Below are 12,754 nucleotides of genomic sequence, written 5' to 3'. Positions count from 1 at the left end.
GGGACACAAGTTGGCACAGAAAGTACACCCTCAGCAGCACGGGGGCGGCCGGGTGCAGTGTGCAAACACACATCGGGTTTTCAATTGGAATCAATGGGAGACCAAAGGGTCTCTTCAGCGATGCAGGCAGGCAAGGGGGGGCTCCTCGGGGTAGCCACCACCTGGGCAAGGGAGAGGGCCTCCTGGGGGTCACTCCTGCACTGGAGCTCCGATCCTTCAGGTCCTGGGGGCTGCGGGTGCAGGGTCTTTTCCAGGCGTCGGGATCTGAGAGTCAGGCAGTCGCGGTCAGGGGGAGCCTCGGGATTCCCTCTGCAGGCGTCACTGTGGGGGATCAGGGGGGACAACTTTGGTTACTCACAGTCTCGGAGTCGCCGGGGCGTCCTCCCTGAAGTGTTGTTTCGCCGGGTGCAGGGTTGCAAGTCTCACGCTTCTGGCGGGAAACGCTGTTGTCTTTTAAGTTGCTCCTTTGGAAACAAAGTTGCAGTCTTGGGTGAACAGGGCTGCTGTTCTCTGGAGTTTCTTGGTCCTTTTAGATCAGGGCAGTCCTCTGAGGATTCAGAGGTCACTGATCCCTGGGGAAAGCGTCGCTGGAGCAGTTTTCTTCCGAAGGGGGGAGACAGGCCGGTAGAGCTGGGGCCAAGGCAGTTGGTGTCTCCGTCTTCTCTGCAAGGTTTTTCAGCTCAGCAGTCCTTTTCTTCTTAGGTTGCAGGAATCTGATTTCCTAGGTTCAGGGGAGCCCCTAAATACAGGATTTAGGGGTGTGTTTAGGTCAGGGAGGGCAGTAGCCAATGGCTACTAGCCCTGAGGGTGGCTACACCCTCTTTGTGCCTACTCCCAAGGGGAGGGGGTCACATTCCTATCCCTATTGGGGGGATCCTCCATCTGCAAGATGGAGGATTCCTAAAAGTCAGAGTCACTTCAGCTCAGGTTGCCTTAGGGGCTGTCCTGACTGGCCAGTGACTCCTCCTTGTTTTTCTCATTATCTCCTCCGGCCTTGCCGCCAAAAGTGGGGCCGTGGCCAGAGGGGGCGGGCAACTCCACTAGCTGGAATGCCCTGTGGTGCTGTAACAAAGGGGGTGAGCCTTTGAGGCTCGCCGCCAGGTGTTACAGCTCCTGCCTGGGGGAGGTGATAGCATCTCCACCCAGTGCAGGCTTTGTTACTAGCCACAGAGTGACAAAGGCACTCTCCCCATGTGGCCAGCAACATGTCTCGAATTTGGCAGGCTGCTAAAACCAGTCAGCCTACACAGGTTGTTGGTTAAGGTTTCAGGGGGTACCTCTAAGGTGCCCTCTGGGGTGTATTTTACAATAAAATGTACACTGGCATCAGTGTGCATTTATTGTGCTGAGAAGTTTGATACCAAACTTCCCAGTTTTCAGTGTAGCCATTATGGTGCTGTGGAGTTCGTGTTTGACAGACTCCCAGACCATATACTCTTATGGCTACCCTGCACTTACAATGTCTAAGGTTTTGCTTAGACACTGTAGGGGCACAGTGCTCATGCACTGGTGCCCTCACCTATGGTATAGTGCACCCTGCCTTAGGGCTGTAAGACCTGCTAGAGGGGTGACTTATCTATACTGCATAGGCAGTGTGAGGTTGTCATGGCACCCTGAGGGGAGTGCCATGTCGACTTACTCGTTTTGTCCTCACCAGCACACACAAGCTGGCAAGCAGTGTGTCTGTGCTGAGTGAGGGGTCCCCAGGGTGGCATAAGATATGCTGCAGCCCTTAGAGACCTTCCCTGGCATCAGGGCCCTTGGTACCAGGGGTACCAGTTACAAGGGACTTACCTGGATGCGAAGGTGTGCCAATTGTGAAAACAAAAGTACAGGTTAGGGAAAGAACACTGGTGCTGGGGCCTGGTTAGCAGGCCTCAGCACACTTTCAATTCAAAACATAGCATCAGCAAAGGCAAAAAGTCAGGGGGTAACCATGCCAAGGAGGTATTTCCTTACAACTGGGCTCCACCAGTGCTAAAGCTGGCCCTGCAGTGCTCTCAACCTTCAGCGGCTGACCCGCATACCCATGAGACTACAGGAGTAGATCGGGACATGTGGCTTGTATCAATTGACCTAGAAAAAGGATTGAACACAGTCCAGTGGAGCTATCTCATAGCAGTACTGGGAGGGATGGGCTTTGGTCCAGTCTTCAGGGGTGGTTACAACAGCTTTATACAAACCCTATTACCCGTGCCAAGGTGAGAGTGGACGTCTTGGAGGCCTGGACTGTGGAGAGGGGCACCAAAAAGGGCTGTCCACCTCACCACGCCTGCAGAGACAGTACCTTTACTGATGAGACATATGGCGGAATTCGGTCAGGTCTCCACCCTACAAGTTAGCAAATGGAAAACTCAGTTGTTCCCAATGTGGAAACTAGCATTGATGCCTCCCGAATGGTTGCCCTACCTCAGATTCTGGTGGGTTAGGGAGAGCTTCTGTTATTTGGGATTTATGGTCACAAACACTATGACTGAGCACCAGCATCTGAACGTGGATAGTGTGGAGGGAGCTGGCCAGATTGATTACGTTCTAGATTACATTGCCCCGATCGGTGAAAGGTAGAGCAGCTGTTGCTAATATGGTCTTTGTGTCTAGATGCTTGTATCTGGTCCAGAACACGCTGTTCACACTTGGAGCAAACATTTTTCACTATCTTATTAGAATGGGCAAGAAGACGCTGCAGGGTGGCCCTGTCGGTCTTGAATAGGGACATGGAGGAGCACGCAGCCTGGTCTCTGATAGAGACCGACAACTGAGGAAAAGACTCTTGCGGGGCATGACCGGTGCTGACATGCTGGCATACCTCCTGATGAGGTGGGGGGGGGGGGACCTGATGTCCCAGTCCCCTATTTAGTGAAGTACAGAGCACATAAATGGGAGAAAGTAGTAAAGAAGGTACTTTGACAGGTAGTAGCACCTCTAGGATATCAAGCCCTTTTGATCTATTGACCTATATATGTCCACAGAAAGATGGAGGGAGGGGATGCCTCCCAGCAGGTGACCTATACCCAGAGGAGGTAATTCTCACTTTCCAGGAAGCGCCGGACACATTCAATATGGGGTGAGGACACTTCCTACAGTAAACAAAAATAGAAAACTGGGCAAAGGAGATATGGCATACACATCAGGCAGCACCTTTGCTATTTCAGACATTGGGCAGATTGATTAGCTGGGGAGTGGGTAGGCACCTCATTACACTCTTCTACAAGGCTCTTCAAAGAGATAGGATGAGGGGCTCACACAAAGCAAGGGCGGCATTGGAGATGGACCTGGGGGATTCCATTTCGGATTCGGATTGGGGCTGTGCATGTGGTCTGGTGAGAGCAGTTTCCTGCAATAGCAGGCTTACATTTTTACAATTCAATTAATTACACTGTACTTATGTGACACTGTCCTGGTTAAATAGTATAGGTCCCAGCAGGGCAGTGAAGTGTATGCGCTGTGGAGAGGAGAGTGCCACTTTTCTTCATCTGGTGTGGCAGTGCGCTGGGCTACATGGTTTCTGGAGTGAGGTGGTACATAGAATTAAGGGTGCCACTGGCATCACCATCCACCATACAACTGGGGTTTGCTGGAAATGGTAACAAAGCCCAGGGGACACAAGATATCATACAAGTTCCTACAGCTGGCACTGCTCCTATCCAAACATAGGGTATCCATTGGTTGGATAGGCTCCCGGGTTCGGAGTGAGGCCATATGGATTAGGGATATACTTGAGTGGGGGACTCATGTAGGAACAACACCTGTGTCTCTCCCACACTGACGAAAAAGCTGCTGAGGATCTGTCAGCCTGTTGATTATTGGTGGACAATTTCAATGAACATGGGGACTCGGACACTGATCCAGACAAGGGAGACCAAGAAACTTGAGTGTGTAAAGAGTTTTGTTAAGTATAGGAGCTGTGGCTACCAAGCGTGGATCTCAGAAATGCTCAATCATGTTATTTCACGGACTGGGTATATGAAATACTGCTTACTCTGGCTTGATTATCTTTGATAGACAAATTAGAGGCGTATTTGGCACCTGAACTTGGTAATATGCACTGAATATTGTATTTCTTTGACAAAAAAAAAATGCAAAAATAAAGGTTTAAAAAAAAAAAAACTTGAGACATTACGTGAGAAAAACGTGAGGCAGGATGTCCCTCAAATGTTTCATAACAAAAACAAATCTAAGAAAAAACTGCCTCTCACATAGTTTATTTCAGTTCTGTTCCGATATTGCAAATAATACATCAACGAAGTCCTTTGTGGCAATATGGAGTGAAGGAAAGTGCACAAATAATGTTGAGCTCCACCAGGAGGTTGATGCCAAATGGAACACTCTTATAGTCAGAATGCACCTACGGTAGCATTAGTTGTCAATGAACACCTTGCTTTATGGCGTTTGTCACATTTTACCTCTTACAAGAGTAACAATTAGCATTTCTTAACATTCAGTTGCATCATGTCAGTAACACAAATATCGGTATAAAAGAACATTTGATCTACTCCAGAGGTCTGTGGTGTGGCAGTAGGCTAGAAGTGTATGGCTTGATATAGCTTTGCTCCAGAAAGCAGCAGTTTCATTGCATGCTTTTACTGTCTGTGAAGAAACAGAGGCACTCTTTATACCCTCCTTCCCAAGTCCAATGGCCACTGTGATGAAGAATCTGGCCCTTCATTTGATGACTTTGTACCCCAATATGTGCGAATGTTTGCATATCCAAAAGAAACCGGAAGAATGAAAATGGCGAAAGGCAAAGATATAATCAGTGAAGGTTTGGATGGGGCAATTAAGTTCATAGAGAGGGGGTAGACGGTTAATGTTGTGGGTTTGTGTTCTTTGAAGAGGTGTCTTTAACTATTTCTTAAATGGAGTAGATTTGTGGTGCACATGATGGATATGGGGTGTTGTTCTAGATGAAGAGTGGATAGGTAGAGAAGGCTTGCTTCCTTGTGTTTTTTCTTGTTTTCCCCTCCCTAGTCTCCAGTCTGATGCTGTCCTGGATGGTTTTGTTAAGCCCTCAGCATCTGGTAGTGCCCTAGGCTCTGCTGTCCTGCATATATACACAAGAAATAGGGGTCAACTGTTTTTCCTTCTCAGTGTTTGACATCAGTAATTGTGTTGTCTTTCCGAAGCACCCACCCAAATCTTCTTCTTTACACTGCCAATCTACTTGAGAGAATCACGATTTATCAACGCCCGTAGCTGGCTGAATCATTTAATACCTTTAACTCTTTTCTGCAAGTTACTCAGAAGCATTTCCTGTCCATATTGGACGGCCTTAGGATGGACCTGGATCACAACTGTGGATATCAAACTATCGAGCACTCTATTTATCTTACAGAAGTATGCAACCAATAATCATGAATGGATTGCATCTTTTCTCACTAGTAAGATTCAGTCCGTACCCCTTCTGCATCTTGAGTCCCTAGTAATGTCTATCTGTTAGTGTGCCTCCATACCCAGCCATCTTTCCTCTTCATTTTATTTACTTAAGCCCATTGGCCAAACTACTGTATGCATACAGAGGTGGGCATTTTATGCAAGCTCCAAAAGGCTACTTTGCCTTTACTTCATTGTTATTAATAATGATAACAATAGCTTGTTTTAATGTCACTGTTAGTTCTGCACTTCTTTCCTGTCTACTTACTGAACATAAACACAAGTATTGAACACAAGTGCTGCTGTTACTTATTTTATTGGCACTCAATTTACCAACCTGAGAAGGAAGGAAGGGTGAGTTTGCCTTGTGGGATTCCAGCCTCTGACCTGCAGAGCACGGCAGATGTCAGCAGCAAGCACCTAACTCTCTACGCTCTCTTTCCTTCTACTGTCAGACATTAGGTTGGGGATGTCATCCAGCATCTTGAAAAGTGACCCAACATAGTCTGAAACCTTTCAAAAACCAAACAATCCCCTTTAGCTCGCCTTTTCTGGCCAGCAACGAGTCGCTGGCTGACTCCTACTTCTGGGCATCTTGGTGGACTCGAGCCTCACTTAGGGGCTGATTTAAGGAAAGTGGTGCTGCACACAGTGCAGCGTCACTTTCCTTGCACCCCTTAGCGCCCACCTACCACCACCATGTGTGCGCTGTATTTAAAATACGGGGCACCGGGGTGCAGAGTAGGGGGTAATAGCATCAGAATTCCTGACGCTATTGATGTACTCTGCAGCAGTATCACTAAAATGTTGGTGCTACTCCTGCAGAATACATAGGGGCTCATTTTATTCAATGGCATGCCCCCCTATAACACCTGCCCTAAGTAGGTGTTGAAAATGCCGAAAAAATGGTGCAAGGATATCTCTTGGATTTCCTTGTGCCATATTTTCAGCTCCCCTCACGGGGGAAAGCCGCCCTTAAATACATTATGCCTGGCAAAGGCATAATGTGGTGTAACAGGTAACAAAATGGCACAATGCATGCATTGCGCCACTTTGTCAATGTGGCGCAGTGATTTTGGCCTCGTTGAGCCACATTAACATAAATAAATAACACTAATGTGGTGCTAGGAGGCGCCTATGGTTCTTAAATCAGCCCCTTAGACTCTTCCAACATCAGTTGTTTGAAGGACCTGTAATTTTCATCATAGGCAGTTTTTGCAGCTACTTCCACTTTGTGTTTTCTTACAGGGCACAGCAAGTTATCTCTGATCACCTGGATAATAACTGCAGTGTTTATCAAAGTCTCTCAGATTTTACTATCCAGAGGCTGCAGGTAGTGCAGAATGCCTGAAATTGACGAAAACTGATAGCACACCCTCAGCTTTGAGCCCATCTCTTTGGCTTCCAGTTCATAAACGAAACTAATTCATATCAATGTTCAATTGTTTATTTGCATTTTACAACACAAGCCACATCTTCCTGAAAATAGACTCAATCAATCCTTTTTCCAAAAAAGCTAGGCACTGTTGTTGTTCTTTTCCTCAAAATTCAATGTTTTAATATATCACGTTGTTCTGGGTAGGGCCTCTCCTTTTATGTTCCACCTTCCAGGCTGCGGACTAGCTTACTCCTTCATCACACCGAGACGCCCAATTTCTTTCAGCTGGCTTTTTATCCAGAATTTTGCTGTCACTTGTGTAGGGTTTTCTAACTTATATTGCACCATGATATCTTTTTAAGTTTAAGGTGTAAGGTAGCACTCAAAACATAACAAATACCGTAACCTAAAGTATGCAAAATATAATCACATCCTCAGCGTATTACTTGATATACGGTTTTGTGATGAAATGCTCCATATACACAACTTAACCACTTTTTAAATTTAAAGCATTCAACCCTCAGTAAGTGGAATTTTCTAATAGCACTACTTGCTATGTCATTGGTTCTTTTTTCATGCCTTTAGCAATTAATTTAGTCCTTGCACCGGGCTATCTTGCTGTATGAGAATAGTGAAATGTTAAGATCCCCACTCAAAACATTGTCATAGTAGAGGGCCAATGATGTCAATGGTGGCCTGCTAGAGCATGGAAATGTTAATATTTCTGTTTCTCCCACTTTCATGTAGAACATCTGCCCTAATTGGTGGAAAAGCCCTTCTGCCTTGGGCTATGAGAGTTGTTAAATGCCCTCTTCCTTGACACACACCAACAGCTCGGGCCTATAACTTAGGGAGGGCATTTATCAAACATTATAGCCAGATGCGTAAGACGATAAAGTTGCTTTAGGGCTCTCTGTGGATTGCTGAGATTGTCTCATCCAGCAGAACGCTTAGAATGCTGGCGCTAAGTACTGTTGTTTGCCGAGTTCTAGGGTTCGGTGGCAGGGACCGGAAGCAGACAGTGGCATGCTCATGTGTTTGGGTGAGATTAGGGGGATAGGTGCTAACAGTCTGTATTACCCACCTCCTGTCAGAGGGGGGCTCAAATTCTGAAAAGTATCAAGTGCTTTCAGGGATCAAAGCATTCTTAACTGAACCTGAAGCACAAATGTGACTGAAACAAACACTTTGTGCCTCCACTAACATGTAATGTGAAAGATGAAAAGGAGGCCTACTATCGCAGCTGCTTTATATATATCACTATCAGTTTGCATATGAGCAGCATTATGATGCTGAGTAATGGTCTATCAAGTGCCCTTCTTGCAATATTAAAAAGAGCTTAGAAACGGACTGTGTACTCTGTTTCTAACATACATTTAAAAAGCCAGACATAATATGCTGGCATTACTATCAACCTTCATACTCAAAAGCTGTAAATAAAAACAAATATCTGTGAATGTCAAGTCCTGATAAACTGAAGGGAATATTCAATTCCCATTTGCGATCCATTCTGTAAAAAAATTCTAAAATCGCTGTCAGACAAGAACATTTTCCATTTGACCATAACTAAAATGATGAATTACATCACCGCGATTATCTTATCAAAATACCTTTACTCTTTCTGCAACCCATAGCCTTATGTCTCATGATCTGACTGACATTTTAAAAAGCTATTTTCTAAGCTGGACCAGCTCGTCCTGCACCCGGCCACGTGCTGTCCCCATGGGCCTCCCACCCTCATCCCCCCTTCAGGGATGGAAGGGGAATAGATTCCCCTTCCACCCCCACATCCCCCACACTCCCCCAGTGACATCTGATGACGTCAGCCCGCAAATCGCTCACTGACCTCATCAGAGGTCACCTACTATCAGCGTGATCCGGAAGAGAAATGCAAAGCATTTCTCTTCCGACGGGGAGGTGGGGGCAGGCAGAGGCATGAAAGGAAATGCCTTTCCTTTCCCTTCATGTCTCTGTAAGCATTTCTGCAGCCCGATCGTGAAGCCATAGGGCTACAGAAATGCCCACTAGGCACCAGGGATTTTATTTTTTGTTGTTTATGTGTTTATACTTAAGGGGAGCGGCCCCTTTGGCAAGGGTCGCTCCCCTGGGGGGCAATTTTAGTTTAGGCCATTTCTGCCCACCTTGGGGACAGATCGGCCTATTTTTCTTAGGCCAATCTGTCCCCAAGGGGGAAAGAAACCACTAGACCCCAGGTATTATTTTTTTTTGCATCAGTTTCATGCAAGGGGAGAGACCCCTTAGGCAAGATTCATTCCCCTTGGGAGAAAATTTATTTTAGGCCATTTTTGCCCATCTTGGGGACGGATCGGCCTATTTTTCCTAGGCTAATCTGACCCTAAGGAGGACAGAAACCACTAGACCCCAGAGATTTTTTTTTTACGTCAGTTTCATGCAAGGGGTGCGACCCCTTAGGCAAGGGTCGCTCCCCTGGGGGGCAAATTTATTTTGGGGCATTTCTGCCCCTCTTGGGGGCAGATTGGCCTATTTTAGTTAGACCGATCTGCCTCCAAGGGGGGCAGAAAACACTAGGCACCAGGGATTTTTTAATATTTTGCGGATGGGTAGTGACCCCTTAGGCAAGGGTCGCTCCCCTGGGAGGCAATTTTTTTTTGCCCATTTCTGCCCCTCTTGGGGGCAGGTCGGTCTATTTCTATAAGACCCATCTGCCCCTGGGGGCAGAAACCACTTAGGAAACAGGGATTGGTATGTGTGTGTTTTGTTTGGGGGGGGCAGCCCCTTGGGCAAGGGTCGCTCCCCCTGGGGGGCACATTACTGTTGGCCATTTCTGCCCCCCTTGGGGGAAGATCGGCTTATTTTTGTAAGGCCCATCTGCACCCAAGGGGGGCAGAAAGCCCACCAGAGAAGATTTTTTTTCAAAAAAAGAGAGTGGGGGTATGGCCATACACCCACCCCAAATAAATGGGGACAAAGTTGTTTTTCCTACCGGTGGGCAGATGGGGCAATTACCCCCGATCCACTCCCTGGGGGCAGAAAGCCTAATAGGTGCCAGGGAATCAAAAAATAAATTGTGGCGTGGTGCCTACCAAGCAGTATGGACATGGTTATGACCCCACCCGAACTGAAGGGGGTAACAGTCTTTCAGCTCTCCCCCGCACACTAAAACATCTTATCCCACGGCAAGCAAGAGGATATTTGATTATTTTGGGTTTTGGTTTTACATTTGGGCCATGAGAGCTTGTCTAACTCTCAAAATTGCCACACTTCGAAAGGTGAGGGCTGCACTTTTTGGACTTTGGGATACTGCCATGTAGAGAAGTCTATGAGACCTAGACACATCTGAAAACTAAACATCTGGGTGAGTCCAGGGTGGTGTGCTTCACATGCACCCGCACCATTTTCTTACTCACAATGGCCTGCAAACCTCCACTTTGCTTGAAATCACACATTTTCTCCACATTTTTGTGATGGAACCTTCCAGAATCTGCAGAAATCCACAAAATTCCTACCACCCAGCACTTTCGCATCTATACTGATAAAAATTCTCCCCCACTTGTCAGCCAAAAAACGTTTTTTTTCAAACTGCCCTTTTGGACCCGCTTTGGTTTCCCCTCATTTTTGACATGTTTTTGGCTCTTCCCTATCACGGGCACTTGACCCACCTACACAAGTGAGGTATCATGTTTATCGGGAGACTGAGGGGAACATTGGGTGGTAGGAAATTTGTGCCGGTGAGGTGATCCCACACATAAATGTGGGAAAAATGTGATTGTAACAGAACCTGGTGAGAGCCCCACAGGGCACCCCATCCCGTATAACCCTAAGTATCTCATTTTAAAAAAATGCACAGGTTTGGTAGTTTCCCTTGGTGCCAGCTGAGCTAGAGGCCAAAATCCACAGCAAGGCACTTTGCAAAAAACACGTCAGATTTCAATGTAAAAATGTGATGTGTCCATGTTGCGTTTCCTGTCGCGGGCACTAGGCCTACCCACACAAGTGAGGTACCATTTTTATCGGGAGACTTGGGGGAACACAGAATAGCAGAACAAGTGTTATTGCCCCTTGTCTTTGTCTAAATTTTTTTCCTTCCAAATGTAAGACTGTGTGTAAAAAAGACGTCTATTTGAGAAATGCCCTGTAATTCACTTGCTAGTATGGGGACCCCGGAGCTCAGAGATGTGCAAATAACCACTGCTTCTCAACACCTTATCTTGTGCCCATTTTGGAAATACAAAGGTTTCCTTGATACCTATTTTTCCCTCTTTATATTTCACCAAATGAATTGCTGTATAGCCCGGTATACAATGAAAACCCATTGCAAGGTGCAGCTCATTTATTGGCTCTGGGTACCTAGGGTTCTTGATGAACCTTCAAGCCCTATATATCCCCGCAACCAGAATAGTTCAGCAGACTTAACGATATATTGCTTTTGAAAATATGACATTGAACAAAAAAGTTACAGAGTAAAATGTGGAGAATAATGGTTATGTTTTGTCACCTCAATTTCAATATTTTCTTATTTTTTCGCTGTTATTTTCTATAGGAAAACCTTGTAGGAGCTACACAAATTACCCCTTGCTGAATTCAGAATTTTGTCTACTTTTCAGAAATGTTTAGCTCTCCAGGATCCAGCATTGGTTTCATACCCATTTCTGTCACTAACTGGAAGGAGGCTAAAAGCCAAAAAATAGTAAAAATGGGGTATGTCCCAGTAAAATGCCAAAATTGTGTTGAAAAATTGGGTTTTCTGATTCAAGTCTGCCTGTTCCTGAAAGCTGAGAAGATGGTAATTTTAGCACCACAAACCCTTTGTTGATGCCACTTTCAGGGGAAAAAAACACAAGCCTTCTTCTGCAGCCCTTTTTTCCCATTTTTTGTTAAAAAAAACGAAATTTTGACTTTATTTTGGCTAATTTCTTGGTCTCCTTCAGGGAAGCCTACAAACTCTGGGTACCTCTAGAATCCCTAGGATGTTGGAAAAAAAGGACGCAAATTTGGCGTGGGTAGCTTATGTGGACAAAAAGTGATGAGGGCCTAATCGCTAACTGCCCCAAACAGCCAAAAAAAGGCTTGGCACCTGAGGGGGAAAAGGCCTGGCAGCGAAGGGGTTAATGACTTACGTGCTTACATTCTGGCTAAAAATAATAAACATTTGATAATATGCGATGGAGGCGCTGGCAAATTCCTTTCAGGTGGGAAAAGCGGCTTGAGGACGTCTAGGAGAGCCGGGCACAGCTGAAGCACCTAATGGGTGCACGCGACCAGAGCAGCCATGGTGCAGCTCTGTTAATGATATCCTTATCTCACACCAGGTATTAGAAAGAACAGCAGAAATGCAAGGTGACGTGCACAGACACACACCAGACATATCCAAATCTGCTCACCCCTTTCACAATCCTCAAACTGAGAGTTTTTGCTTTTAGGACAACGACTTAAGAGTCCAAAGCCGGATTGTGAAACGTCCTTTCTGGTTTATAAACCCTGAATATTATTTAACCAAAATATGGATTTTTTTTAGTTCTAAAAATATAGCAGAAGTTCACGCGAAAATAAGGGTATATACCATTAAGAAACCCAACAAATTCGCTACCAAAACGCACGTTGAGGGTTAAGCTATTGAAATTGGTCAACTGTGATAAGAAACACAATTATAGCATTCCCCCAATGAAATTATCTTATCACATGACCAAAAACACTCCCTGTCGCCGTGTTTGGGAATTAGGAACTCAAACAATAATTGAAAGAATGTTTCTTTTACTGCGACCATGTATCTGTGGGTTGCAGACATCATGAAGTGTCTATGTTATTTAGACTGTCCGTGGCCGACAGCAAAAATATTTTAGAGAAAAAGTGTAATACTAATGTCTGTCACTAGATGGAGGAATAAGCACAATAAGGAGCTTTTCAATCGCGAATTAGTCGAGAAGCAGCCTCCATGAAAAAGTGGCCTCAGTTGTGATGTCTGGTACATGCCTTATAACAGATTAAGCTCTTTGACTATTTTCTTTAAAACCATTGTATTATATA

At 45.6% G+C, this 12,754-nt stretch overlaps 1 protein-coding gene and 1 long non-coding RNA gene across 10 annotated transcripts in view; one reads left to right on the top strand and one right to left on the bottom strand.

Annotated features, from left to right (window-relative positions):
* The window catches only part of LOC138245917 (uncharacterized), a 153,286-nt gene that overhangs the window by 23,082 nt on the left and 117,450 nt on the right, over window positions 1–12,754 (bottom strand). The window lies entirely within an intron of this gene.
* Window positions 1–12,754, top strand: part of LOC138245916 (uncharacterized) — a 191,189-nt gene that overhangs the window by 176,068 nt on the left and 2,367 nt on the right. The window lies entirely within an intron of this gene.

This window comes from Pleurodeles waltl, chromosome 7 (genome assembly GCF_031143425.1).
Source record: "Pleurodeles waltl isolate 20211129_DDA chromosome 7, aPleWal1.hap1.20221129, whole genome shotgun sequence".
NCBI classification, from domain to species: Eukaryota; Metazoa; Chordata; class Amphibia; order Caudata; family Salamandridae; genus Pleurodeles; species Pleurodeles waltl.
This window is presented reverse-complemented; position numbering and strand designations above follow the sequence as displayed.